General features: G+C 38.5%; 1 long non-coding RNA gene across 1 annotated transcript; it reads right to left on the bottom strand.

Moving 5' to 3' along the window:
• Positions 1 to 8,720: 8,720 nt before the first annotated feature.
• Positions 8,721 to 25,826, bottom strand: LOC139798748 (uncharacterized). Its single transcript, XR_011726954.1, has 3 exons — positions 25,681 to 25,826; positions 23,868 to 23,933; positions 8,721 to 8,903 (listed from the first exon to the last, which is right to left on the bottom strand). It is a non-coding gene; the product is annotated as an uncharacterized lncRNA (long non-coding RNA).
• Between the last annotated feature and the right edge of the window lie 1,364 nt (positions 25,827 to 27,190).

Genomic DNA, 27,190 nt, shown 5'->3' with positions numbered 1-27,190 from the left:
AGCCTATAAATCTTTCAGTTCTTTTGTGCTGGTTAACTGTAATACAGTCTATAACCTCACTCATCTAATTTTTTTTTTTTTTTTTTTTTTTTTTTTTGACATCTATCTTAACTTTCAAATAAATCATTATAAGAAAAGAAATATTTAGTCCACTAATTCAGGTACAACATTTTAATATCTATAGTACTTTTTTGCTTTGAAAATGGCACCATTTTTTGCAGGATACAAGTACCAAGTTTGGAAAAGCAGATTTTCCAACGTCACAACATACCATTGGTTAAAAAAATCATGCATATGCCCATGAGTACATTAACAACTGTGCCCACTCCCCAACCTGCTTAAGGTTATTTACAAAGAGAAATGCAACCATGGTCTTTACCACAACCCTAGAGTTCAGCTTGAAATCATTTCTGTGCAAAGGGTTCCTGCAGACTTTTCACTTAAGTAGTTGTAACTACAACTGCAAAACACTGTTGACTGGTGGACTCCAGAGACTTGTTCATTACCTGTCATTAAATGTTTTAAAGTTTGCATAATTGATCTAGCCAATAAGTCATCATTGATTTATAGGGGTCTGTGCTGAAGAGCTGCTCATTAAAAATTCATAACACTGGTATGTGTCTTTACAATCCATTAGCTGTTTACGTACCCATAGTCCTAAGATTGATTGACCTTGGACTGAGATTCTCATAGACTCTGCTTTTTTTTTTTAGAAAAAAACCCCAACACTCTTTTTTCCATATTTTTTTACACAAGTCCAGAGTATAGAAAAGCAATACTCCATCCTTCTCCCTTGATAGCTATACTTTGATTTTTTTTCCTCTCCATCAAAACTGAAACTTTACTTGAAATGATGAATAAATAAAGCACACTCCATAAACAGCTTTCCACCATTATTTAAGCCTGCGAGCTGTGCTCCGTTAGTCTCCTTTCTCCACCATCAGATTCAAGTGTGTAAATGTTCTAAAAGGTTTTGAATGTTTTATGATGATTTCAGGGAATGATGGAGTAATAGCTGAAGAGCGAAGCTATTAGTTTTAATATTTATATTGAGTGCTCTGAAACATTAATGTGACAGGATGTAAGATCAGAGCAGCGGGACATATTTACTTCACAACCAATGCCACGTGGCAAAAATATTTATTTTTTTAAGCTCTGAGGCCAAGCTTTTTCACAAAAATTTAAAGTTCAGATTGACATATATATTAGCTTTTCCTGAACTTTGAATTCACTTTTAGGAACTAAAGATTGGTTTCTGGTTTGGATGCAACTTCCTTCATTTAGGTAGGACCCAAGCGTAACGATGCTGGCGGTGCCTCGTGACCTCTGCACAAAAGTTTTCTGACGCTGATATTAGTTTACCAATTCAGCTCTCCCTGTCTGCTGCATCTGCTTCCCAAAGAGTACCTCAGAGAAAAGAAAAAGTCAGTTGCTAATAAAGAAATGGATGGGCTCAAGAGCAGAATCATCGTTAAAAGGCTGTTTCATATTGTCTTCCAATATTTCATGCATGAAGTAAACCAACCCTGTAAACGTCCTAAGTCACTGTGCTTGGTTCTGCTGTTCAAACTAGCAAACATATTAAGGTAAGTGATCTTAATTACCAAGGGTCAAACAGTGCTCACCCCACTTGTGTGGTTCTCACGGTCTTCAGTGAACAAGTAAAGGAAGCAAGATGAGATCCCTAGGGAGAGATCTTCCTATCAGAGTTGCAGAGTGGATCTGATATAAGTGGAACAAATGATGATTTATTGCTGCTACATTATGAAAATGTGATTTCTCCAGATGTTTCTACATTCTCTGTAAGGACTCCATAGGCTGACACCGCTGCCTGGAATCAGTTCACAGATCTCCAGCAGGAGAAACAGTTAGGTCTGTCGGGTACATTTTAGCCAGATGCTTATACTGAAGTACATCAAGCAGGTTTGCAACAATAATGCTGGGCAGAAAATGGAGCATACCCCTTAGTGAGGCACAGACAGCCTTAGCTGAAAAGGTGAAGCTACCAGTAAACAGTGCCATGTTGGTCACCAGAGTCCTCTTTATACACTCTTCTGTACAGTCATGGTGCACAGGGGGCTTACATAGACTGAAGGGCTGGGGCAGGGGCATGGGGAAGGAGAGAGGCACAAGGGGCAAGTCACAGAAACACTTAATTGCAAAGCTGAGTAGAATGGCTTGTCATGTGCTTTTCCAACCTTACCTTTACAAGACTAAGAAAGGTTTCCAAAGGTCTTAGTTGCCTCTCAAACATTTCATTAGCTATTTAACCTATGTTATTTAAACTTCTGACTTAGTCCTTGATGACCTCCTTTTGCAGCTACTCTCCAAACCATCCCCATAACAGAAGCAGCCAATAGAAATGGTCATCAGAGCATCCTTTAGCTAGTTCCAACAAGACAGAACATACAGCATTTTCTTCTGGAAATATATTTCACAGACTTTCATGCTGAATGACCAATAAATGTCAGTTTATCCTCCACCATTATTTTGAGTGTTACACTAATTGAGTCAATCCATCCCCCTGTGATTTACAGATATCTATAGCTAAAAGTCATCATTCCTAGTCTTTCCCATACCTGCTTCTGTTTTAAACTTTCTTCTAATGTTTAGAAATAATTTCTAAATAATTTTTTTCTCATTATTACCTGAATCATACAGTGCACAAATTAATAGACTAGCAGTTTTAATCATACTTAATGGGAAAAAAAAACATGCTACCTGCAGCTGTGTGTACAGCTACTTCACAGCTTCTTGGCCCTCCTTGTATTCATCAGAGAAAACGGTTCACTAGTGTTTGCATCCACTTCTCTGAACAGAAATAGTCTTTCAAAAGTATTAGAGGAGTCTTTCTATAAGGAAAAAGAATTACAAATGAGTGTAGTAAACATGGGGAGAACCACAAAATATGTGGGAGCCACATTCTGACCCACATCTACTATAGTTATTTAGAAAGGTTGAAGGAAAATTATGAAGTGAAGGTGTTTGCTACTATCAGGACCTCTCCCCTTGTAGAACTCTATTAAGACACATTGTCCACCAAGGCAATTCTTAACCTTGTAACAAAGTAGCTGTCACCACACACTGTACAAAAGGGTGAAGAAAAGGATGGGAGCAGCTGTTTCAGCACCAAAACCGAAGCAGAGGCCAAGTGAAAAAGAGGTTGTGATGAAATAGCCCCCATCTTCTGCTAAGGATGTTCTGAGAGACCAGAGTATGGCACTGCCCTTTCTGTAACAGCAGCACCCAAATACTCAGTCTTCTCCCTACAGACAATGTTTCCAATAGCAAATCATCTGACTTACAGTCTCCTTTTGTAGGGGGGTATCCACACTCCACACAAGTTGTGGAATCACAGTGATACCATTTCCTCAGCAGGATGTTCATTGACAAATACTGACTCAAAAATGCCAGCTCTAACTTACAAACTTTGTCTTCAGCAAGACTCCACACTTGGAACATGGTGAAAAGCCCTCGTCATCACATGAAGTCTCTGCCTGGGGTGTTGAGGAAAGAGTCCTGTTTTAGCTAAATCAGGTTAAACTCATCCCTGCTACTACTTCACAGATATTGTTTGAGTTACATCGGGGATAAATTTTGTCAATGTGTGGTTAATGGGGTCATTGCTTAAAATTCTGGCTAAGAGAACTTGCTTATTTGCTCTTTTTCATACAGGTCAGCATTACACAGCTCAAATCAGAAGTAATCTTTTGTTATTTACTGCACTGCTAGCTAGCAGTGATGTGCACAACAGAGTACTGGCACATCCATAATTATCAGGAATGTGACTTGGTAGAGTCTGTAAGATACACAAATAGTGATAGTGACAAGTTTGCTTTCAGAGAGTAAACTTTTAAAAACCACCATATAGACTCCTTAAAAACACTTAGACTAGAAAAAGATGCAAGCTGCATAATGGCTACATGGGTATTTTTCCTTAGAGATCAGGAGCAATCTGACAACTATGACTGCTATTATAGTTATATGGCATATTCCATTTAGCAGCGATATAGCAGAACTGTGAAAGCATATCCTGAGGTATTTTCACTTCATGCATTTGACATTGATATTAGTTACTGCATTTAAGATACACTGGCCTGTTTATTGCTGACTGTTTCCCCTCACTGAGAACGTTAACTACAGCAGAGGAATATCTGATGTTACAAATTATTTAGCTTGCTACTCTTCATTTTCCTTTTAGTATGCAATTATTTGTTTGGTTTCACTGAGCAAATGAAATTTCAAGGGCATTTCAAGGAAAATAAATAAAGTACAATCCAAAAGGGGTTTTTTTGTTTGTTTGTATTCAGGAACAGCACTGAATCATGCATATGTATGAATCAACAAAATCAGGTTAGCTAAGAAATTGGAAATTGCACTCCACACTAGAGCATTTTTCTTGCTCTAGAGATCTTTGCTATGGATTTGAAGGACTAATAAAAAATCAGCAGCATGACTGGAACAGATGTTTTTTATGGACTCAGCTTGTTAATAGTCTTTTTAGCTTCTTCTAAGGACTTAAACCAAGTTCCTCACTTGTCCTGAATATCTGAGCCGATGTTAACACTGTACAAAATGTACACTAACAAGCTGCAGTGAAAAGCTAAGGTCTTACAAATGGTTACGAATAAAAATTCAAAACATTGCTGTGAATATGATAAAGCCCAGAAGTGGGAAACATTACAAAAAAAGACAAAAACCAAAACAACACAACAAATGTCTTGATCTTATTTTATCAAACCTACATAATGTTATTCTCTTGAAGGGAAAATAGGCTGGTAAAATACTTCCATGCACTGTACTACAGGTATAGTAAAAACAAGGGCTCATTACAACTGAAGAAAGTCCCTTTATATTTAAATCGTGGTTCTCTTTCGTATACAATGAGAACTGAAACAAAATGAGCCAGTGTAGACAGACTGCACTGAAACAGTGTAGACTTTATTGGGTTCCAGTGGTACTGTGTCAATTTATATTTCCTATACAGGCTTTATGTTCTCATTCTAGTTAGTGAACTTCTGCAGATAGAAAAGAGAAATGGGAATAATTGTGAAAAATAGAAACCAGATTCTGTGTCACAGATGCTTTACTGGTCAAGTAATACTTCATTTACTCTTTTGCTATTTTATTAACTGAATTTTACACAATTTCCTGTATTTCTCAACAAATTATTATCTGTCAAATATTATATGAGCTGTTCATTATGCCAGACTCTAAGAAGGAAGGAATCTCTCTAAGACTTGCCATTTTATGACACCTTTTAACTAAAACTCTGGAGCAATGATGTTAAATAATAACACCCAGACATAGAGCTGGTCCCTTCAAATCCCACTCACTGGGTTAAGAATCTGCAGAGGTTTAATTTACTTCTCAGGCTTAGAGAAGGAGAAAGGGAAGCTCTGCATCACTTAGGGAGCACTTCGATAAATGCTACCTGAAAAATTTCACAATTCCAGCTTGCTTCTTTTATGTGTGTGTGTGTGTGTGTTTATATAGACACACAGAGGCATCACTACTGGCACTGAACACTGAGGACCCTTAATGTCATTGCCCTGTCAAGGCAGAGCTAGACCTTCATTCACTTCAGCCAAGTGATGCACAAGCTCACATACGTGGGATTTCTTTCAGCAAGGACAGATTGCCTTTTCTCTACATGTGAAGCATTCTCTGAGAAACTTAAGGGAGTAAGAAAAATACCTTTTCCTTGACAAGTGACTTAACCACGGGTGCAAAATATGGATAACTGTGCCCACTCTCTTCCCAACTTTTATTTTGAACGCTGTTTGTTTTCTTCTCTTGGAGGTGTTCTTGGCACTCCTGGGAGTATTCCCAATGGAAGAACTGGGTATCAGCCTGGTTTTTCCCCACCGAATTAACATAAAACCTGTGATGGACAGGTACCCCTTGGGAGGCTCTACTGAGGCTTCTCTTTTAAGCCATTTATATTATTAGCTGAGGTGACTGGAAAGTTTGCTATCATGCACATCTACCTACATATGTCTTTGCTTGTTGCCACTGTCACACATATTTAGAACATCCAGATTTACCAGTCTGACACAAGAATTTCATCCCACTCATCCCAGCATATGGAATGTTTCCATACCAAAAGCACTGAAAAAGGAGAAAATGCTCTCATTCAAATTCTACACATTAATTGCCTACTTGCAGGCTCTTTGATACTAATTTTAAACACAATAACCTGCTGCTTCTGTTATGTCCTGACTTACAACTGCATTTTTTTTTTAAACCAACCAAACAAAAAATGAAAACAAAAAACCAGACAAGACAAAAATAAATGCAAAAACAAGTATGACAAATGCACACACATTTCTTGAGTCCCTCTACAAATTCAGATTATTCAGGCCAGTGAAAACTTGCAAGAAACAGAACTGAATTCTTCACAAGTGCCACACATAATGGGCAAATACACGGTGAAGGGCACCATCCACCACCAAAATGCAGAAAGTTTTAGGGAAGCTGTCCTGCAATTTATCCTGCAACCTAAGCTCTGTGCTGCCTTTGGATTTCCAGCTCTTGTTTATTGTGGAAGCATCCAAGACGTTCCGATTGTTTATTAGAAGAAAACTATCCTACAGAACAGAAGCTGTCTGGATTCAGATTTCAGTAGTATTTAACTCAATAAAAATGTAAAATATTTTCTAGTTAGTGGGTCATCACATGATTTTTCTTGGCAGTATCCTTTATACCCCATCACTACCCTTTATATTTCTTCACTTTCTGAGATCATAGCTGCAAGTAACAATCTTTGGCTTATTTCTGTTCTACTTTTCTTCCTGTGAGTACAATAAGTGTAAGCAAGTGTTGCAGTTCCTTTCCCTGTTAATGTGTGGAACCTGGCAAAAAAAGCTTTGATCTGAGCTACAATATCCCCTTGATAAGACTTTATACCAGACAAAAACTGATATTTGGTTTCATTTAAATAATGATACTCAGTTTCCTTATAGCTAACCACGAGAGACTCCCACTCATAATATTCTTTTATAAAGTTTAAAGTAAGTGTTATTATGACTTGCTGGTTATCTGATAAGAACACAATTAATTTGTGCCCAGACTCATTAATCATTCTTAACACATGTCAGCCCATTACATTTGATCCACGACCTCTGTTCCCAGACTTGCATGAAAATCTCTCAGGATCAGAATCACATCATGATTTGGCATGGAGCCACCAGCTCTGGCAGTTGCCTGCAAAATGCTTCAAAGCCATCAGCAATGGCAGCTGCTGTATTTCTGTGCACATGCCCACATGAGAAGTTCACAGCTCCTCTAAGGCAGGCTGAAAGAAGTTGGCCATTTGCAAACCTGAATCCTATTAGAAATACAGCTGTGTGCCTATTTATTTAGATCCAATGACTCCTCTTTACTCCCACTGCTGTTCCCACAGACACAAGTGTCATGTGGAGTCATAGGGCAGTCTATGCAAATACTTTCCTGCTGGCTTTTGTAAATAATATTTAATTTAACATTATTAAGTGTGCAGCAGTACTTTGAAACCAATTGCCCTTTTACATATGGATATTCGTGGATGGAGGAATGGAGGATATAGTTAAAAATCAGTCATTATATCTGCTAAAAAAATTATCTCAAGCCAGGGAGGTATCATTTTTTACAGACATTCAGGTGTTTGACTTGATGAAGTCCCCTGGCTTGACAGGGGACATTTTGGATGTTCAGTTTGGAAGCCATCAAGTTACTTCCTCTTCCATAATTAGCAAGGAAAGTCCAAAAGCTCACATTATTAGTACCCCTAGAAAATAACGTGTGCATAAGAATAAGCAACAAATCTGTGACAACACATCCACAACCTCCTCATCCTCATATTTGTAGTATCTTTTTATAGAAACATGCAGTTCTAAGCTGAGCTCTATGAATTTGAAGCCCAGATCCTTCCTTGTCATCAGCCAATGTTCACTGGTAGGACACAAGTTTAGTGCTGAAGCTGAAAAATGACTGAAGCTGAACAATCCCAAAAACAACTCCACAAAATTTTTTTAAATACCATTTTTACACCAAATTTCAAACCCACCAAAAGTTCTAGTTAATGAGAATTCAATTAAGGCATGTTTGACCCACCTACATCTAACTCAGTTCTGTCACCAATACAGTTTATAGAAAATACATACTCACTATACAACAATAATCTGAATTGCATTACTGAAAAGGAATAGTGGACCTTTGCCTGGCTACCTGATGATGTTTCATTTGGTTCTTAACATATGAAAGACACAATGATGCCATAACAATAACATAATATAATCATAACAATAACATGCAGCCAAGTGGCTTTAGCAGGGGTTCTTTTGAGGTATTTTCTCTGAATCCTAGCTCTGTGCATGGCTTTTTACCTTCTCATGTCTTTTTTTCAGCCCATGGAAACAGATAGAAAACCTTGCAATATAACTCCAAAGACAGAACATAAAGTATGTGGTATTTCAAATACAAGTAACATTTTGTAAAGTTACTAAAGAGCAACTTATATTACACATTGATTTATCTGCAGAGTGTTTCCCAGTCGTGTCCTAGCAAGAAAATGCTTGCTTTATTCTTACCAAAATGTCAAACAGGATCTAAATCTTATGAAAGTGATTATACTGCAGCTTTTAATTACTCTGCAAAAAAACCCCAAAAAGCCACTTGATCACTAATCACTCACTCATGCAATGAAAAGGAAGGTAAGACTGTCAGATACTTACCATGCCATGAGGGGACAAAACTCAGCTGCTTGCCAGCTGCCCCGAGTGGTAACTCTCAAGGGGAAGAAAGGGAAGAAAAGTTTTCATCTCTGCTTCTTGAGAATGAATGAATGATCAGAGCGATGTCTCCTCCTTTCCTCTCTGTCCACAGACATGAAATTGTGGTCCATCATCTTTATATGCTTGTTTCTAAGGAAAGAATAAAGATAACCAATACATGTGGTTATCTTTCCAAGCTTTACTACAGGCACTGCAGAAAGATTGCACACTCCTCTGCTGGGAGATCTCTCCAGCTTTAAACAGATCCCTACCATACAGACTGCCAGTACAGAGTCATGAGAAAATCTGTTTTTTACAAGAGCAGGACTCACACAGGGATTGTCACAAATGCCATAGAATAAGCAAATTTGGACTCAACTGTCGACCTTATTGCCAGATTGTCAGAAGATCTGAATCAGGAGAATAATTTAAATGTCAAATCAAGACACTGCAAAAGCAAATTCCTGTGATTTACTGTGTTGCTCAGAGATAACATGACCTAAGGGTAAAGAGAAGAGCTGGCTGAAAAAAAATGTTTTATCAGGAAGTTGTGGATTTTTTTTGTTGTAAATTCATCAAAGAAATTGTTATGTGCAGGTTTTTTCTCAGGTAAAAGCACAATGGTACTATGGACAGTGTTCTCTAAAGGGGCTTTGTATCTCATCCAGAGGTACCTGCCTGGGCAGATAATTGCTACTGTGTGAGAAAGAATTAATAAACCAACTTTTGGGAAGTGCTCTGAAATCTTTAGCAGGGGAAAGGTTGAAATGACAATTATTGTTATTTTTAAATTAAATATTTTACATGGAACCACAGACAAACCATAATGCTGGTGGTACTAATATGGATTATAGAAACATTTTTGACAAAGCTTGCTCTGGAAATGTGGGGAGTAAAACACAAATATAAATTTATAACAACAAGCCTTTCTCAATAGCTATAATTGCATTGATATTCATTACTTCAGGAAGAATTTTGCTTGAATGAGGACTACAGAATAATGACCATGTTGAGAAAACTCCATAAACTGAACTGGAAAAAAAAAAGCCAGGTTAGGAGCTGTCATTCTGAAACTCATTTTCCCCACCGTGAAGATGAACTCTTATTACCTGTGAATATGGAATTCAAATACTATTTTCAAGTTTTAAATGTAGGTAACACTTTACATTATGTGTCAGTGTAGTACCAATTACATCATAACTCTGATACTGTAAATCTATTGAGAGAGGACTAAGCCAAGAAGTTTTTGCAGTGACCAAAACTTTATCTGAAGTTCAAAAATATTTGAATTTACTCCTCTTACATAACCCCCTGTTTAGTATGCTGGGACACTTGGTGCTTTGGAAATAAGACCATTACATTTTTCATGTAACAAACTTAAATACTTTGCTTTTTTTTTTTTTTTTTTTTTTTTTTTTTTTTTTTTTTTTTTTCTAATTTACTTTATGGATAAAAAGGAGATCCTATCTACCCACTTTCACACGTTAGTAGCTATTGCATAATTTTCTCTACCCCTACTTTTTCTCTACCCCTAATAAAAAATGTTCTGCAAAGAGCAGTCTGGGCAACAGAAAGTTGAATGCTGTCCTGGTTCCACAGCTGAGCTGTCTTTTGTCACTCTTTGCAGCCATCACTTTTCTTTGGCTGACCTATGGTCCTGTAGCTACAGTGACAGCTCTTCAAATGCTTTTGACTAAAATAGTATCCAGTCCTCAGAAAGAGGAAAAAAATAGATATGATGGTACCAGGGAAGCTGTTTGAAGGAAAAGGAAGCAAGACTGTGCCTTAATCCCTGAGAGAAAATCTTACAGCATTGCTATAAGAGTACACCATTGCTGTAGGTGTCTCACTAGCCTTTAGTGGTAAGATGTTCAGCTAATTTAGAAGGTAACAGGAATAAAAGCCATACTTTTACTACAAACAGGTAGATTTTTATAATTTTCAGAGAAGCAATAGGGATATTAAAGCCCTTTCCTCACTTAGTGAGGGCAATGGAGAGATTCTGGCACTTGTCCTTTGAGGGTCCTTCTTGCTCTTTCTTGCTTGCCAAAGGCCCAAGTATGGACCCTGGACCTTGCCTGTAGAGTAACAGGGTGCCATGTCTGAGCTGCTGCTTGCTGTAAAAATGTAACATAAACAGGGCTAAGTTACTGAACCATAGAAGCTCTGCTGTTCTTGAGGAAAGCAAATGAACAATCTAAATTTAAACAATAAAGCCATTTTCCCTGTGGAATAATTGAGCTAGATATGCAATCCTGGAGTCTGCATGCTGGACTGTGCTTTTAACCAGAATACTAAACCCCAGTGTACAGGAAATATTATCTATGCAAGTGATTCAGTATTAGTTAATTAGATGCACTAGACTATTTCTATTTTACTCCCAGTGAACAGAGCTTGTGTACTGGTATCTGCCATTACCACTAAATGGGGCTTAGACCTATAAAATCCCTCCAGAATTGAGGGGGGAAAAAAGCCTTTCAGTCTCATAAATAATGGATCTGTAGTAAAATTAGCATTTCATGAAAATTTTGAAAAACTAGAATGAAAATATAATACAATTTCTACTTTATGTGTCACAGTTTGCCAGTGCATCTTGTGATCCAACACACAGGTCATCTCCTGTATGTCTGCTACACAATCACATCAAAAATTCTCTCAGTTATCTGCAGACTCCACTACTCACCTATGACCAATGTCCTCTGCGGCATTATGATAGTAAAAGTGCCCTTCTTCTCCCAGAGCACTGTGGCACTGGGTTAATTTTCTGGTCTATGAATATTACTGTCATATTTTTTATTGAATTGTAATAAATGCCATGACTTTTCTGGTATGAAGTGTTTCTTTTGCTGTGAAGGTTACATGACATGCTTACATACAAATGAATAATGGTTTCTCGGCAGGTACCACTATAAGCAACTCCTACCTTTTCTACTCCAATAAACATTCATTTTTGATAAAGCTGTAAGCCTAGGTTATTAAGCATGCACACTGCAGAGTGTGTTAGTACACTAACTTAAACATATACCTATTCATGACATCAAATATTTTTACCTCCCAGTCAGCTGATTCCATTCCTGCTGCTTTCCAGGGTGACCGAGACGTGCAGCCATTTTATCTCTACTGCTCTACACTAAACCTGGATGCATTTGAATCATCCAGAGTTATGCCATGAACATTGGAGGGAACGAGGATTGCATCTTGTTTCTTTTGTGATAGGATGCTAAAGATCTTACCTAGGCCAAGAGTTCTCTATGACTTTGCCAGGACAATTAGGAACTGAGAGAGGAACAGACTTGCTAACTCCCATGATAGTCTCAAGACACGGCCTGTGCATGTTGGTGTGATTAAAAAAAGGGGGCAAGAAATCATTCACATGTGAAGACAAGTGGGAAAAACATTTTAGCAGCCACCCCCCCAAACAGTGAGGTATTGTCTTTCCCTTCTTTCATAATTCTTTATCTCAATCCCATGGCTTTGAAACGTGAAGCAAAACTTATTAATCTGATCTTTGTGTTTCCAGTGGAACAGAAGTTGTAATGCCTGCAGGAAACCAAATTCTGAGAGATATGGTTTTGGGGTCTCCCATATTCTGAGCCTAAATTTTACAATAGTTTTCCTTTTTTTCTTCTTCAGTAAGTAAATATGCATTTAGAGCAGCTAGATACAGATTAATTCTGTAGCCAGGCACACTTACAAATCAGTATTTTTGGTCAGGAAGAAAATAAACAACAATGACATTAATTTATAAGCATAAACTCATTGAACACACTGAGACAGAAGGAAGAAGTTACAAATATTAAGCCAAGCTCTTATTCCATAATTCCTACTATTACGAACTCTGTTCAACTGTTGTATTGCGGGACATGTTTAATTTATTTTATTTTTATTTCTACCTTTTAGACTGTACTTCTTCCTTTTTTTTTTTTTTTTTTTTTTTTTTTTGTGTTTTGATGCTATAAACTTAAATATGGAATACTGGTCATGACTGTATTTTTTGACTCTCAATGTTATTATTTGACTTATCTCTAAAATAAAAAAAATATTTATCCATTTTCCTAATGGATCAAATAAACAAGCTAGGAAGTCAAAGGAGAAAGATAATACCCACTCTTAGGTAGAGTGATGTGATTTCTGTTTCCTCCTTCCAGCTTTCTACCTATGGGAGCTCCTGTCAAGGCTGAGTCAGCACCTTCACAGGAAAAACTTGTAAACATATTAGGAGACACTTCATTTTGTCATCTGCCTAGGTATATTGGATTAGTATGCAAATAAAACAGGACAAGAACAGACCACAGCAGCAGTGCTAATGCTCTAAGAGATTTTTCAGTGTAATTAGAATTTGTTTCATCATGCTCATTTGACAAGGCAAATTAGTGAAGTTAAGATAAGGGGGTTTAGTAGAACCATGGTGCTGGAATGTAAATAGAAAGTTGCCAGTAGGTCCACTTGCACAGAGGAGTTGTGTAACATTGCAGAGAAGTGACAATTATTAAAATCTCTGGAAAATATCAGGTTGTTTGGGTTTTTTTATCTGGTCATATGATAGATTATTTTTTCTTCTGCTGCTATCTTAGAATACTCCTCTCCACTGTTGAGAAATCTCTCAAGACTTAGGATAAGATACATGGTACTACGATTATACAAGTTTAGTCAAGTCTGGCCTGGTGGTATGCAGCAACATGCTGGTTTATCACACGGGAATTCAAGGGGCAACTTTGTGATTTCTGTTTCACAGAACAAGGTAGCTGAAAGACATTCATCATGTCAGCAAAACTGAGGACATTGGTTCACTTCTTTTCTGCACCCTCCTGCAGCAGATCATGGAAGCTCAAGGGGGGTTCAGAACCAAGAAATGAAAACTGGTAGTCCTGAAACTTAGAAGATTTTAGGGATGGCTGGAATAGGTAGCAGTCTGGCAAAGCTCTGAAGGAAAGCCTGATTAAGAAAGAGGACTTTTCCAGCTTATAGCAAAATAAAGCCTTTTAATTTCCTGATTAAAAAGAATATTTAAAACTTTTTTAGTTTTTCTAAATCATTTATTCTTAATATTAGGGTAAATAAGTTACCTGACCTCTGATGTCCATCCTGAACCTGTTAAGATCATCAGCCAGTTGACAGCACCCAGCTAGAAATGTGAAGACACATCCCTCACATCACAAACCCACCCACCATCCCCCACAGACACACTTTCCTTTTCCACCTCTCACTTCCCAAGGGAAAAGGGAGAAGCCCCCATAAACCAAAGGGGCTGCCCTGAAATGCGATTTACAGATCTGTGACAGAATGCTTATTCCGTGCTCCTTTGTGTTTTAACTGACTCAGAATAATGTCTGTGGGTAGAACAATGTCAGTTGTTTATAAAATTTACATCACATAATGAGATGCTAAGATGGGGTTTATTACTAGGAACATTTAAGAATAACGGAGCAGAGAAAGATATATCTAGATAGGCATATTTAATCTGATTATCCATTCACAGATAGGATAATGACCTCTTCTTTCAGTTACATACTATGGATTGCTGCTACAATTTGCCACAGTCTTGGGGATAATTTAAGTTGTCTTTAGGAAATGCTGAAGGAGCCAGTCTATTCGATAGTTAAAAGGAAAAAAATGGTATTCAAAACCAAAGAAAATTCTTAGGCAGTGTGGAAATCTTCACTATGGAGCCTGAACAGAATTCAGAAAGGAACAAGCAGAACAGCCACATATGTAGGATGCCCTTCAAATGAGAAGACACGTTCCTATCTTTGACTTTTGCACAAGGTGGTAACAACAAAGCACTGAAAGAATAGACATTGGCCAAAGTCAACAGCCAAGGCAGCCCTGGAGACTCTGGATATTGACCTTTTCTTTCCCTTTCTGATCAGGCTGTGGCATCTTTGGGAGGAACATCTGACATGAACACCAAACCCTTCCAAACCCAGAAGGTTTTTCAGACACAGTTAAAAGGTTGCCTGCCAGTACACCCTAGGAAGAAGGTAAAGGAATTCCCTTACAGACAAAACTTATTTCCCCTCTTGGATTATTTTTTTTTCCTGAGAATTGGGTCTCATTCCCCATCATAGGGTAGCTAATTCCCTAGAACCTACCCAATGGAATTGAACCCCCAAGGTACAGCCAAGCAGAATAGCATTGAGAAAGATGTTTTTGTGTTCGTGCATACTCAAAGAACCCTTCTTGATTTTAAATGTGGTCTACCTATTATTTCATCAGGTTTTTCAAGGCCTATTTTTAAGTTTTGGGGATTTTCTCCTGCCTCTTCTTATTGTAGGAATTACTTGCTAGGGAAAAAGATAAGTGTTTTGATTCTTTATCCCTAGAGAAACTTGGCCAAACAGGTACTCATATACAGAGGCAGACAGAATCTGTGTTATTATGATAAAAACAAGCTACCATCACCTGCATCTGAAGGTAATCAGATACTGCTCATATTTAAAGCTCAAAAAGTTAATTCTAATGATTGTTCTGAAGATGTTTAAAAGAAATCTAATTACAAGGCAACTAGGAGTCGTGGATACACGGTGGAAGAAAATAATATTCATCAGAATACATTCCATAAAAATGCTTTCTTAAAGACAGAGAAAAGGGCCATACTGTAGGGAATATTTCATGGCTAGTAGGAGACTTAAATAAACAAATGATAATAACACCAATCAGACCTCTTTGCTTAAAGCCTGCAGAGTCAATCTGCTTCTGACTGTGGAGCTACCAACCAGCAAAGGCAAACTAATTAGACACAGTCAAACACTTAGGCAATCACACCTTGTGAATGTAAGCGTCTTCCTGTCATTTGGCAAGTCTCTCAGCTGCCTCTGAGCGTGAGACAACAAATCCCCTGCAAACAAGTTCCTCACTCTCCCTGTTAGTGCCATCTAACAGAGCACAATGGCTGGAGGTGAAAGGTGGCAGTCTAGTCAGGTAATGACATCGTCTTGAACAGCCCACATTAAAATAGTGGCACTTGTTTAGACTAGCCTATTTGCACCTACCTGCAGAGGGCCTTTTTAATGTAATTATTAGCCTCTGCAGCCCTGCTTAGGATTTGAAAATATCATTCATTTTCATCTTGCCTCAACTACCGCTGCTACCTCCTATTCGGTCCCAGTCACCTCATCTCCCCACAAGTAAGTGCAGAAACAGAAGCAGATGAGAAGACTTGAGTTAACAAGAAACAAGTTGGCAGGTGAGCTGTGTGACACAACAATGATAATAAAAAAACAAGCTAAAAGATTTGACAATATATTCTAATCACTACCTGACTGCAGCAGAGCTGCAGGCACTGAAATAGCTTTCTGGGGAAAAAAGAAAAGACAGCAGGATAATGGTCTAAAACCTCTCATGTGAAACCCAAGGGCGGGAGCCTTGGAACAAATATGTAATTACAGTCTTTCAAAACTGCCTTATTTTCCCTGGATTTAACTATTCACTATTGACAAAATATGACAAGATCTATAGTCATAACGAGTGAAATAAGCAATCACCACCCAACTCTAGCCCAAGAGACCAACACACAGAGACTGCAGAAGACAAACCCACATGAAGGAACTGTGCAGCCACAGAGCAAAGCTTCGCTTGAATTACCTAATGAGAATCCATGGAGAGGTGAGTTATCTTACTTTACTGTCATCATCCACAAAAGGTCAAGCAGAAAATACCTTGTGGTAAGTGCACCATTTGCCAGATGAGTGGGGCAGGAGGCATTTGAAGAGCACTCCAGCAGTATGTGGTCAGAGGCAGTCAAAAAGCTGGGGAAAAGAGGGACTAGTGTAAGCAGAGGATGTGTAACATTCATTTCCTCTTGCTAAGGAAGCACAAAGCTGTCCAGCATGAGTCCACTGTTCTTGGGAAGTTCTACAAAAACAAAAATTGGATGAAAGATACATAGAGGAGGAAAATCAAGAATTTTTGCCTCCTTTACAGAGAGAGTAATTTCAACCTATTTTAAAGTGATGTCAAAAAGAAATAAATTATTTAGTTCTTGCCTTGTCTAGCATCAGTCCCTTCACAGGGAGGGTATCTTGTTTACAAGATAATTCCTGATAAAGGGAAGGCTCTCAGACAGCCTGTACATAAGGTTGGCTCACTGTAATGCTTTGCCTTTTGGTACAGTTACTTTGGGTTCTATTATTTACCTTGCAAATATATCACAAGTTGTATTAGTGAAGATGATTTCCCCATTTTTGTGCTGACAAGATATTCAGGTTAATTTCTTCAGGGCACAGCAGTTTCACAGATGACTGTTGTTGAAGTTACCATCACCATTGGAGGCACCGCCCAGCTTCTGGTGCTGAAAGAGTGCCAGAGAGTCATAGTATGTCCCAGGCATTGCTGATACCTACTTTGCTTCTTTGTAAGGTTTTTGGGCTTTTTTCCTCCATCTGTCTATGATGGACGAGGGTCCTTTAACTACACTTGTTCTGTAAACTGATATTATGCATCTGACCTAAAATGACAGCTGGAATCAGGGCCACACTTAGAGATGATCGTGCCGAACACAAAAATATAAGCAAGTTCTGGAGGGTGCCAGCCCTGGGTCAGTCTCAGCTTATTTGTCAATCTGCCAGTTCACTGCTCCTCAGTGCTCTCCTTCCCTGAGTAGCAGAAGGCACTGCTTTCAGGGGTAGTAAATGCAGCATGTTGAGAGACAAGCAGTTGGCAGAAGTCCTTATGATGGGTGGCAAAAGCAAGACAGGTAGCCAGATGGATCTGGTGCAGCCCAGGGCAAGCACTGAAGCAAAGGGGAGAATCAAAATCAAAGGGTTACTATAACCTGATGGGAATCTTTGATTGTACTGACACTGCATTGGCAAACATCACACCCTGCAAGCTCTTATCTGTGCTCTGGTGCTACTGCAGTATCTTGTGCAAGTCGTGCTGTGCAGAAGCATTCTAAATCATTTTACAGTACTGCTGTTATTGCTCCTCATGTCAATTTGTCTCTGATCAGCCCATCCTCCCTTTGAAATTTGGAGCCTTTATTAGTATTCACAGACTCTCCAGGCTCTGCATTAATTTGGTCTTAAACACTTAAACCATTTCCATCAGAAGTTGAGACCCATACAAATGAAATTTATCAATTAAGAAAAAACTATATTTTGCAGATGAGACTAGATGATCTAAGTGGGGAAAATGGGCAAGTTCTCCACCCACTGTATCCTTAAGCTAGCTAAGATATTGTGAGACACCACAGCTATTACTGCAATATGCCTGTTAAAAAAGAACATTGTAAACAAACCTGAGGAATTCAGTTTGAAATTCTCAGGACTAAGAAGCTGAAAATAATTCATTTGGTCTGGATAAATTATTCAGTGCTATTGCACCACTAATACTTGTTTACTTATACTTATTTATACCCACACATACATAAAAACAATCTCTGCAATACACTGTGCCACTTAGCTAAATATTTTAATTGTATAAAATATTGAGTGATGAATCCAGTATTGTCTTGCAGAGAATATGACCTTTTTTTTCAAGCAAAGGTGACAGGGTATTGAAGTATCAGTCTGTGTGTGAATCTTTGTAATGACATGCCACACCATGAGAAGCAGCTGCCTCACGATATTGCAACAGCCTTTGCTCACACAAGCCTGTCAAAACTAGGATATGACTAATCTCTATCCCTCTATCTATTTTCCTCTCACTATTGCATCTTATTTTACAGCACATTTCATACTTGCACCTAAAGGACCCCCACTTCCAGGTTTAGCTAGGGTTTAGAGGACAGGCTACAGAATAGGTGTCCTTGGGAAGGCCAGTGACAAAAGCATTAATTATCTGCACAATGATCTGCAAATGGAAGACAACCTGTCCATCCCTTTGGCCACAGGACTGAAGCAGGGGTACTGCAGAAAATGAAGGAAGCAGGATTTTGCCACAGCTGTCCATGACTCTTCCCATGTTTCCCTTCAGCCATCAGACCTGAATAAAGATACAAGGGACACATCCATGAAGCAACTTCCTCAAAAGACAGACATGTCCTGAACCTGGCACCAGCTGTCAAGTGCCCAAAGAACAGAATTTGTTCTTTTTAGCAAATACTGTTTTAAAGAAAATCACAAAGAGGGAAACATTTCCACAATAAGGAGCAACCAAGGAGATGGCTCAAAAGAGACCCGAGGCAAATTAAAGCCCAATTTAACTTTTGCTCAATAACTTCACTTTATTTGGATGAATCATTTATGTGGTGAAAAACTTCAGCTTACTACACTAGGAAACTCAATTAATAGCCAAAGTGCTTAGAGAATAGGGAAGGGAAGCATAGACATAAAGCTCCAGTTACAGAGTTAAGCAGCAGAAGTAAAAGTCTTTTGACAAAGAGGATCAGAAATACAGAAGAGGAAACAGGAAGATTTCCTCCTCTGTCCACAGCAGGAAGAATGCTTGCACAGGGCCGGGGAGGTCAGTGAAGAATATGGGATCATAAACCCAGGTGCAGGACCCAGGAATTAGTCCTCACGGTACCATTGCAGGTGGGCCCCCAAAAAACCAGCCAAAGGCCACATGGGAAGCCTGTAGTGGAGCAGGGAAAAGACTGTCAATGCCCAAGCTGCCCCTCTGGCACTGCCATCACTCTCAGTGCCTCCCTAGATAGATGAGAAAGATGGGTTTTGCCTGCCTGCTCCCTAGAAGACAGAAAAAACTCCAGCTTTTTTCACATCATCCATTTCTTTTCTTTTGGAATGGTGTGTACCTACACAAATAGCTCTTAAAGACACACAGAAATAAGTTACATGTTTTATGGTATCAGATGTCACTTTTCCTACATCGTGAAGAATCCAATTCATCAAGGTGTGATAAGCAAGTTGTGGGGCAGAAGCAATTTGTGAGGCAGAAGCAATTTGTGAATTACAGAATTTTCAAAAGGGAACTGCAGGAATGAGGACTTTTGCTCTCCAGCACACTTAAATTTAGCAGCAGAAGCCAAGTCCATACCTAAATTCTTCTTCTGGCTCCCTGTTTTCTCTTAAATGCGGAAAAAAGAATATTGGGTTCAAGTAGTATCCGCAGGAAAGCCACTTTCTTTGAGTAGGCCAAGGCTGAATGATAGCTTGATTGCTGTGGTCTCTCAAGTTTTATCACATTAGAATAGGTTTAGCCCTTCAAAATCTGGTCATTTCTCATCTGTGAGAGGAAGGCTGCTTTGTTAGAAAGAAAAAGAGAAGAATGCACTGGTGCATATGGTCTACCATTAATAAGTCTCACACCCCATAATAGGAACACTCGTACACAAATGTGGTTTTTTGGGATCTAGCCAAGGGCAAAGCACCCTAGTGAATCATAATGCACAGCTAATGAGTTATTTTTGTTAAATATGGCACTCAGAGTTAATAGAACCAATTTGTCTCCCAAAAGCTAAATCACTTATCGCTTCTTTGGAGGTGCTAAGTGGATCTAGAACTTCAGGATGCTGTCAACAAGAATGAAAGAAATTCATCAAAGCTGCCTAGTAATCTGTGCTCCCCTCTACTTCTGTTTAGAACAAAGATAAGATGTATGAGATGTGGTGACAGGCAGAGGAGAGTTCATTACTGGAAGCAATAATGCAATTTAATTGTGCTCCGGGGTTGATGCTCATTGTCTGAGGTGGGTGACCACAAAGACAACAGAATATTATTCTGGGGAAACATCCAATAAAGACAGCTAAACCTGAAGTGCACAGCTCTGGAAGCACTGGAAATGCCTTAAGCATTTGGAGATGGAGAGTTTTAGTTCAGACTACTACAAACTGAGATCTGGAATTAAATTTCTCATCCTTCTGAAACAGAAAGGTATTCAAGTAAAATTGAAATTGAAGGAGAGACCAGGAGGTTAATATGAGGTTTTCGTTTGGGAACATCTCTGGTGGCAGAAAAAAGTCAAATTATTTTCCATTTAGAGAGTATTTCTTCAACTCAGAAAATCATTGCCACAGATACCAGCTGTATTTCCTGTGGGAAATTCCCCTTAACTCCTCCCTTTCAGGTGTGAGTTGCCATTAATGCCCTTCCTATGTTTAGCAAAGGAGCTGCATATGGATGTGCAGAAGATATCCACTGAAGTTACCACTTTAATATCGAATGAAAAATGTATTTGGGTAGGGAACTCTAGTTTTGAGTGTATAGCAATTGTCCGCATTAACCAACCAGTCTAAGTGTCTAAGTGGAGTGCACTGAATAGGAAATGAGAGTAAAGCAAAAGTTAGAGCTATGCCAAACTACCTGAGTGTAATATGGATAGCAGTGAACTGTGTGACTCATGTCATGTTGTGTTATGTAGCATCAAATCACTGCACAGTGTGACACAACGTAAGCAACATGAGTGGCGTGAATGTGACACAGTACAGCCTTTTTCCCTCCTTTTTTTTTTTTTTTTTTTTTTTTTTTTTAAGAGCATTTTACTTTTAATCAGATAGCTGCTGTCAATTTAGATAACAGCTGCCTGACCCAAATTTTCAACTGACTGAAGTGGATGAGTACTGAAGTGTGGACTTTCTATTCTGAAAAGTTAGAATTACAGACTGTGCTAAAAATACTCCTGTCTCCTTTTCATTCTCCCACCTGCACTTCTTCCTCTCCTAACACTTGTTATGTTTCCTTACTGATACAGAATCAATAATTTCATTTCTATATTACAAATCTTAAAACAATACTGGCAAAAAAAGTATACTGGAATTTTACTTACTGATGTTTAATTATTGATGTAGGCTTCTTTAAACATATTTGGCTCTCTGAAACAGCTCTTTAGAACTGTGTTCCATTTCTTATTGCTTACCTATTCTGTTTGTTCTCTGCCTCCCTGATCCTTTTCGATTTTCTGCAGGTTAGCAAGTGCTGCATTGTCTGCTTTTGAAATGTGTCTTTAGGCATGCTTTTGTTTGACAAGGAATGCCAAGGCTGAGCTGACAAAGTCTGTTTGAAAATCTTTTTCCAGGTATACAAGATCAGTAAGTCTGTTCAATGTATTCTGTGATTAGTATTTTTCTTCAGATATTTATATCAACATTTCAGGTTTAGTGAAAGATGTTTTCTGAGCATACCTGTCAGTGGGAAGCCTACTAAAGGTAAGTAACAGTATCATTTATATATTCAAATGTATAAATATATTTATGGTAAATAGTTGACATCTCTCTCCATATAACTTAAAAGAAAATATACCTTTAACAAGCACTCAGCCACTGTTCTCTTCACAGGTTGAAACAAATATCAACTTATGAAAGCTGTCTTTTAGGTATTTTGACTCTAGCTCTCAACAACCAGGATCACTTTAAACATAATATTTAGATTTCTGCGCCCTTTCCCCTGCAGGGGCAAGGGCACAGAGGATAATGTTTGTCCTATACGGCAAACTCTCAGGTGGAGAAAGCCTTTATATATTCAGACACTGCACACTTATGAATTCCAAACAGGATATTTCTTTTTTGAAACTGAAGACACATCTTTTGCCTTTACACCTCCCCAGCTGCAACACAGAGAGCATGACCTTAACAAAACAATTCTGTGAAAGCTGGACCCAAAGCCTGCCTAGAAGAGGCAAAATGAAGAGTTATCACAGTTGAAACAGGCAGATCCCTCTTATACCAAGACATCTCCTCTTTGTCATGGGATACAATGGCCTCAAAGATGCATGCTTGTGACTGCAGAGAATTTTCTGAATCCTTGGGGGAAAAAACAGTACAACAGCCCCAGAACTTCCACCTTTCATTCCTGCTCTCCATAGAGCTGCCATGACAAAATCCTACTGCCACTGTCTCCCCATTAGGACTGGAGATTGATATGCACTTTTGTCTTTGCATGGGGACACTTGAGCACAATGAGTCCCATACACCAGGTGCTGCTGGGATTTACCAGGTGATGCTGGGATTCCAGGCAGCTTCCTCTGATCTGGAAACAAAAGTCTGTACAAGAGATTTGACACTAAATGTTGATGAGTTAGCCAGGGTGTCAACTGAAAGCCGAAGATGGACCTTGCTGAGGGACACATATTTCAATGTAGAACAAAATTTTCCTTCTGATGACAACAACAAATGCTCATTGGAAAGCAGAAGGGAAATAGGGATTTATTACTCTCTCCTATGGTGAGATTAAGCCTATTTTCCTATGGTGAGAGTAAGTCTGCCCTCTACTAAAAGGCTGAAGAAATTCTTCAGTGGGAAAGGAGTCTCATTTTCCTGTGATGGAAACTCTGGGTAATAGAGGTGTCAAACACTTATGTCTAAAATAAGCGACACAATTATTTATTTTTTTAGGGTTTTTTCTGTTGTTTTGTATTTTGCTTTTCATAGAGGACTAAACCAAACACCTACATTCAAGCAGGACAGAATCAAATTCTAGATTCCAATTTTGCCATTTTAACCTAAAACTGCTTTCCATCATCTCCATTAATAAAGTTCACACTTAAATATCCCATATCTCCACTAGACATAGACCTTTATTAAGCAACATGGAGTCACCTTCAACCAGCAATAAGCAAAAATATTTCAAAACCTATTTGGTGCATCAAAATTCCACTGTTCACTCTGTTCTCTTCCGTATACCACTAAATTTTAAAGCAACATCCAGATAATAATAGGCAATCCAATCCTACCAAGGCATGACCTTGTCAAATCATGATCAGAAGTGATGAGCATGCACACTCCATGATGTTTCCCAAAGGGCAAGATATGGAGCTGAGAAAGACCATCCAAGCCAAGACTGGAAACTTTAAAAATACGTGTCACTTAAAAAATATATTTTACTTTGACTTAATTTCAATTATGTTAGTGCTAGTAGCAAAAAATAGATGCAGGAATGCACTGCATATTCCTTGCCTAAAGAAAGAAATAACACAAAATGTCTGGTTTTATGTAAAAATAAAAATCATAAATATTCTAGCAGTTTTGTGCTACAGCAAAAGTACTAATATAGTGCATTTGAAACTGGAATAGGATAACAATTGATCTTAACTTTGAAACATGCAAAAGTATTTTCCTTATGATCTTTTGCCACAGAAAACGAAACCAGTCAATTCAAACATACAGAAGTTGATCTTGTTTAAAAGGTGCTTGGCTCTCTAATTACATGAGAAGTACCTTTCTTTAATAATTTATTAGAAATATGGGGCAAGATAAAGACAAAGTCTAAAAATACTCACCATGTAAACTAGTGTTGAACTGCTCTCTTAAAATTAAAAGCTGAAATTCTTTGGCTGTCTCATTTTCTAGCAGAAGAGAAAAAAGGAATATTTTAGTTGGTTCTCACCCTCCAGGCAAAGTAGTATAAAACCTCTGGCCTGATTCCAACCCCATTATCAAAGGACCACTCACCTAATCTAAAAAAGCAGCTCTTCATCAATTTATCATTAACAAGAGCATTACAATATAATGTGGGGAAACGGCTTTCCACTAGGGATTCAGTTAATGGGAGTCTAGAGCCACATAACAAGCATGGAAGAAGATATGCCACAGTAGGTGAAGATAATATACATATATTCTACACAAAGAATGCTGCAAATAACTTCTCTGCTGTTGATGAGCTCTCTGTGATTTTTTTTTTAATATTTAATTTTGAAAGTTGAGGTCTCATGCTATCCTGCAACAACATACACGAATGCAAAATAATAAGTTATTAACACCATATGAAGACATTTTATACATTCTATTGCTATCAGTGAAATAGTGAAGTAGTGAAATCTGGTGGGTTTTTATGGGATTTTTTTTCACTCCTGATCACTATCTATTGCACTCTCTGTAACCTTAGGAGTTCAAAAATCACATGCCAGGCAGCCAAAATCTAGGAAGCGGTTAGTTAAGGTATCACAAGGTGCTATGTCAGTGGTCTTTGGCTTTTTATCCTCCTTCCAAGGATTAGGAATATTTTTTCCCAATCTAAGCCCACAGCTCCATGAAGTAAAACCACTATTTTTATGATTTTTAAGCACAAGATGGATTTGGACATACTCCTTTGACTGCTGCAGCTCAACTTTTAAGGAAAATGCTGATACTGTAAAGCAAGCCACAAAATCACAGCCAGCGAGTTCTTACGAGTACTTAGGCTGTGGTTTCACTCATGGTCATTAATATCACATCATAGCTCTACTACACTCCTTAGAAGAAAAAATTCAAGCCAGACCAGGGCAGGAAAATAACTCCTTGTGCAGATCACTAAAGCTACTAAAGCCTGCAAATTCAAAGTTGTGATACATTTTTGAGCTGTCATCATCTGGCAGAGAAAAGATTATATCTGCACCAGCCTAAAACTTGCCAATGTAAAGTAAACCCATAAATAATGCTTGAATAAAATGGAACCAACAGAATGAGCTTGTATCAAATCAGTACATTGCATTGTGAGGCTGCAGGTTTTTGGAGACCTTTGGTAGGACCCAGAAAGCAAAATATATCACGGAAGCATGGCCTCAGTTGAAGTCAAAACAATAAATAATAACTTCACAAGTAAACCAGGAAAATAAAAGTCTTACACTATTTGCATTTCTAAAATTATTCCATTTTGAGAGAGAGTCATATACTATGTTTCCCCAGTATATAGGTTTACTGGACTATATTACTCTTAAGACAATTTAAAAACATGTTTTGGACTTACCCTGTAAAAATGAATTACTTCTCACCCGCTGTACAAAATTCATTCATTATAGGCCATACAAAAATTTCCTGTACTCAAATGAAGGTAACAGGAATTAGGGAAAAAGAGGACACAAAAAAACCTTCAGTAAATTAACAGGTCTGAAGTCATGAATGGTGGCATTTACATCACTTCAACTCAGGTCTAAAAGTGAAGTTATATATTGTGAAAAAAATACCAAGTGTTTCTATACATAAGAGTTCATCTGACCACCAAGGCAGGTCACAGCACACACTTCACTCCAGTGCTCTGGCTCCCCACAGAGCAGAGAGGAGTTCAAGGTCACTACCCTGAAATTCAAAGTGTGCTGCAGGACTGGCCCCGCTTACCTGTGAGACCTTCTTCTCCTTCTCTGACCAAGACCTCCAAAGATAGCCACATTCCTCCAAACAGAGAATCTGCCAGCAAACAAGCAAGAAACTCCAGATAGGAGGAGATTTCTTTTGGAAGAGCTGGATGTGGATTGTAGACCTTAGTCCCTGAGGAGAGAAAAACAAATTCAATTGCAAACTTCAGTGCAAACCTCATCTTTCCAGCTGAAAGACCCTCAATAATTTCTTCAAACAAAGCAAAAATTCTATAAAATAATCAAACTATTTTCCTGACAGGCTGAGAAGAGACAGAGGGGAGTGCTACCTACACAAAGATGCATTAACACAACACACACTGTTCTTAGTAACAGAAAATGTTTTGATATTACACTGCATGAGAGTACACAAGAGCATACTGAGACCAAACAACACAGTTACAGTGATATTTCAAGAACAGGATTAGAAGATGTACAGAAACAAATATATAATGAAATACTCACACAGATACTCAATGCTATTGCCATTGGCCTCTGTGCATTGCCAAAAGGAACTGATATCCTAAGACACAGGGCAAACATAAAACCAACCTTCTTTCTTAAAATATTGAGCATCACTGGGCTTGTGATACTTGCTTCCTCCCAAAGCTGCTGGTGGTCTCTGCTAACAAGATTTGTTTGACAATAGCTTCATATAACATGGCAAACCCTTTGATTTTGAACATTTCCCTTCAAATGAGGGAGAACAAGGGTGGGGGTGGTTACTCAAGGCCATGTCCTGCCAGTATTTTCAAGATTCCTTCCCCAGCCTGAGACAAAGAAGCAAAATCGGATAAAAACAGCATAAGAATCATGCATACCAAAACAAATCATGTCCGGATAAAGTCTCCACTTTGTTAATTTAAAAATATTTCATTTTCATTCAGTTTTTAAAATACATGTTTTGTAATGGTGTATACCAGATATTTAGAACTAGGCAAGCAATTTCAGTCTTGCTTCAGGCCTGTCAAATCAGAATGCTTAAATGCTAGGAAGCAAGGAATTATTGGCATTTATTCATCTCTATTAACTGTTTTAATTTAAAGAAACTGACACCTTCTAGGGAAGAAAATTCCCAGCCACACCCAACAAATAGCACCCCTCTAGGTCTCACGAGAAAGTTCTGAGTGGTTTTCCCTGAGGGATCGTTCTGTTGATGTTGGACATTAATTTCCATGTGTGGCAATGGCAGGCCAAATCTGTCAAGAAGATACACAGAGGACTTCCCTCCACACTTCACCACAGGGCCTCCAGGGTGCATCCCACGCCAGGAAGGTGTGAGGGAATGCAGGCTGCAGTGCCTTCGCCGGAAGAGCCAGATTTCAGAAAATGCAGCATCTGTACCAGTTAGATAAGGTACCCGACCAGGGAAACCACAAGAGCAGCAGCAAAGGAGGAAAACTGGGCTGAGAAGCTGTAGGAGCAGCAGGAGGAGACGGGGATAAAGGTTACTGAAGGTCAAGTACAGCCAGCACATCGCTGCTGGCACGAAA

Source organism: Heliangelus exortis, chromosome 8 (genome assembly GCF_036169615.1).
Source record: "Heliangelus exortis chromosome 8, bHelExo1.hap1, whole genome shotgun sequence".
NCBI lineage: Eukaryota > Metazoa > Chordata > Aves > Apodiformes > Trochilidae > Heliangelus > Heliangelus exortis.
The sequence above is the reverse complement of the archived record's forward strand: the minus strand, read 5'-3'. Positions and strand labels throughout refer to the sequence as shown.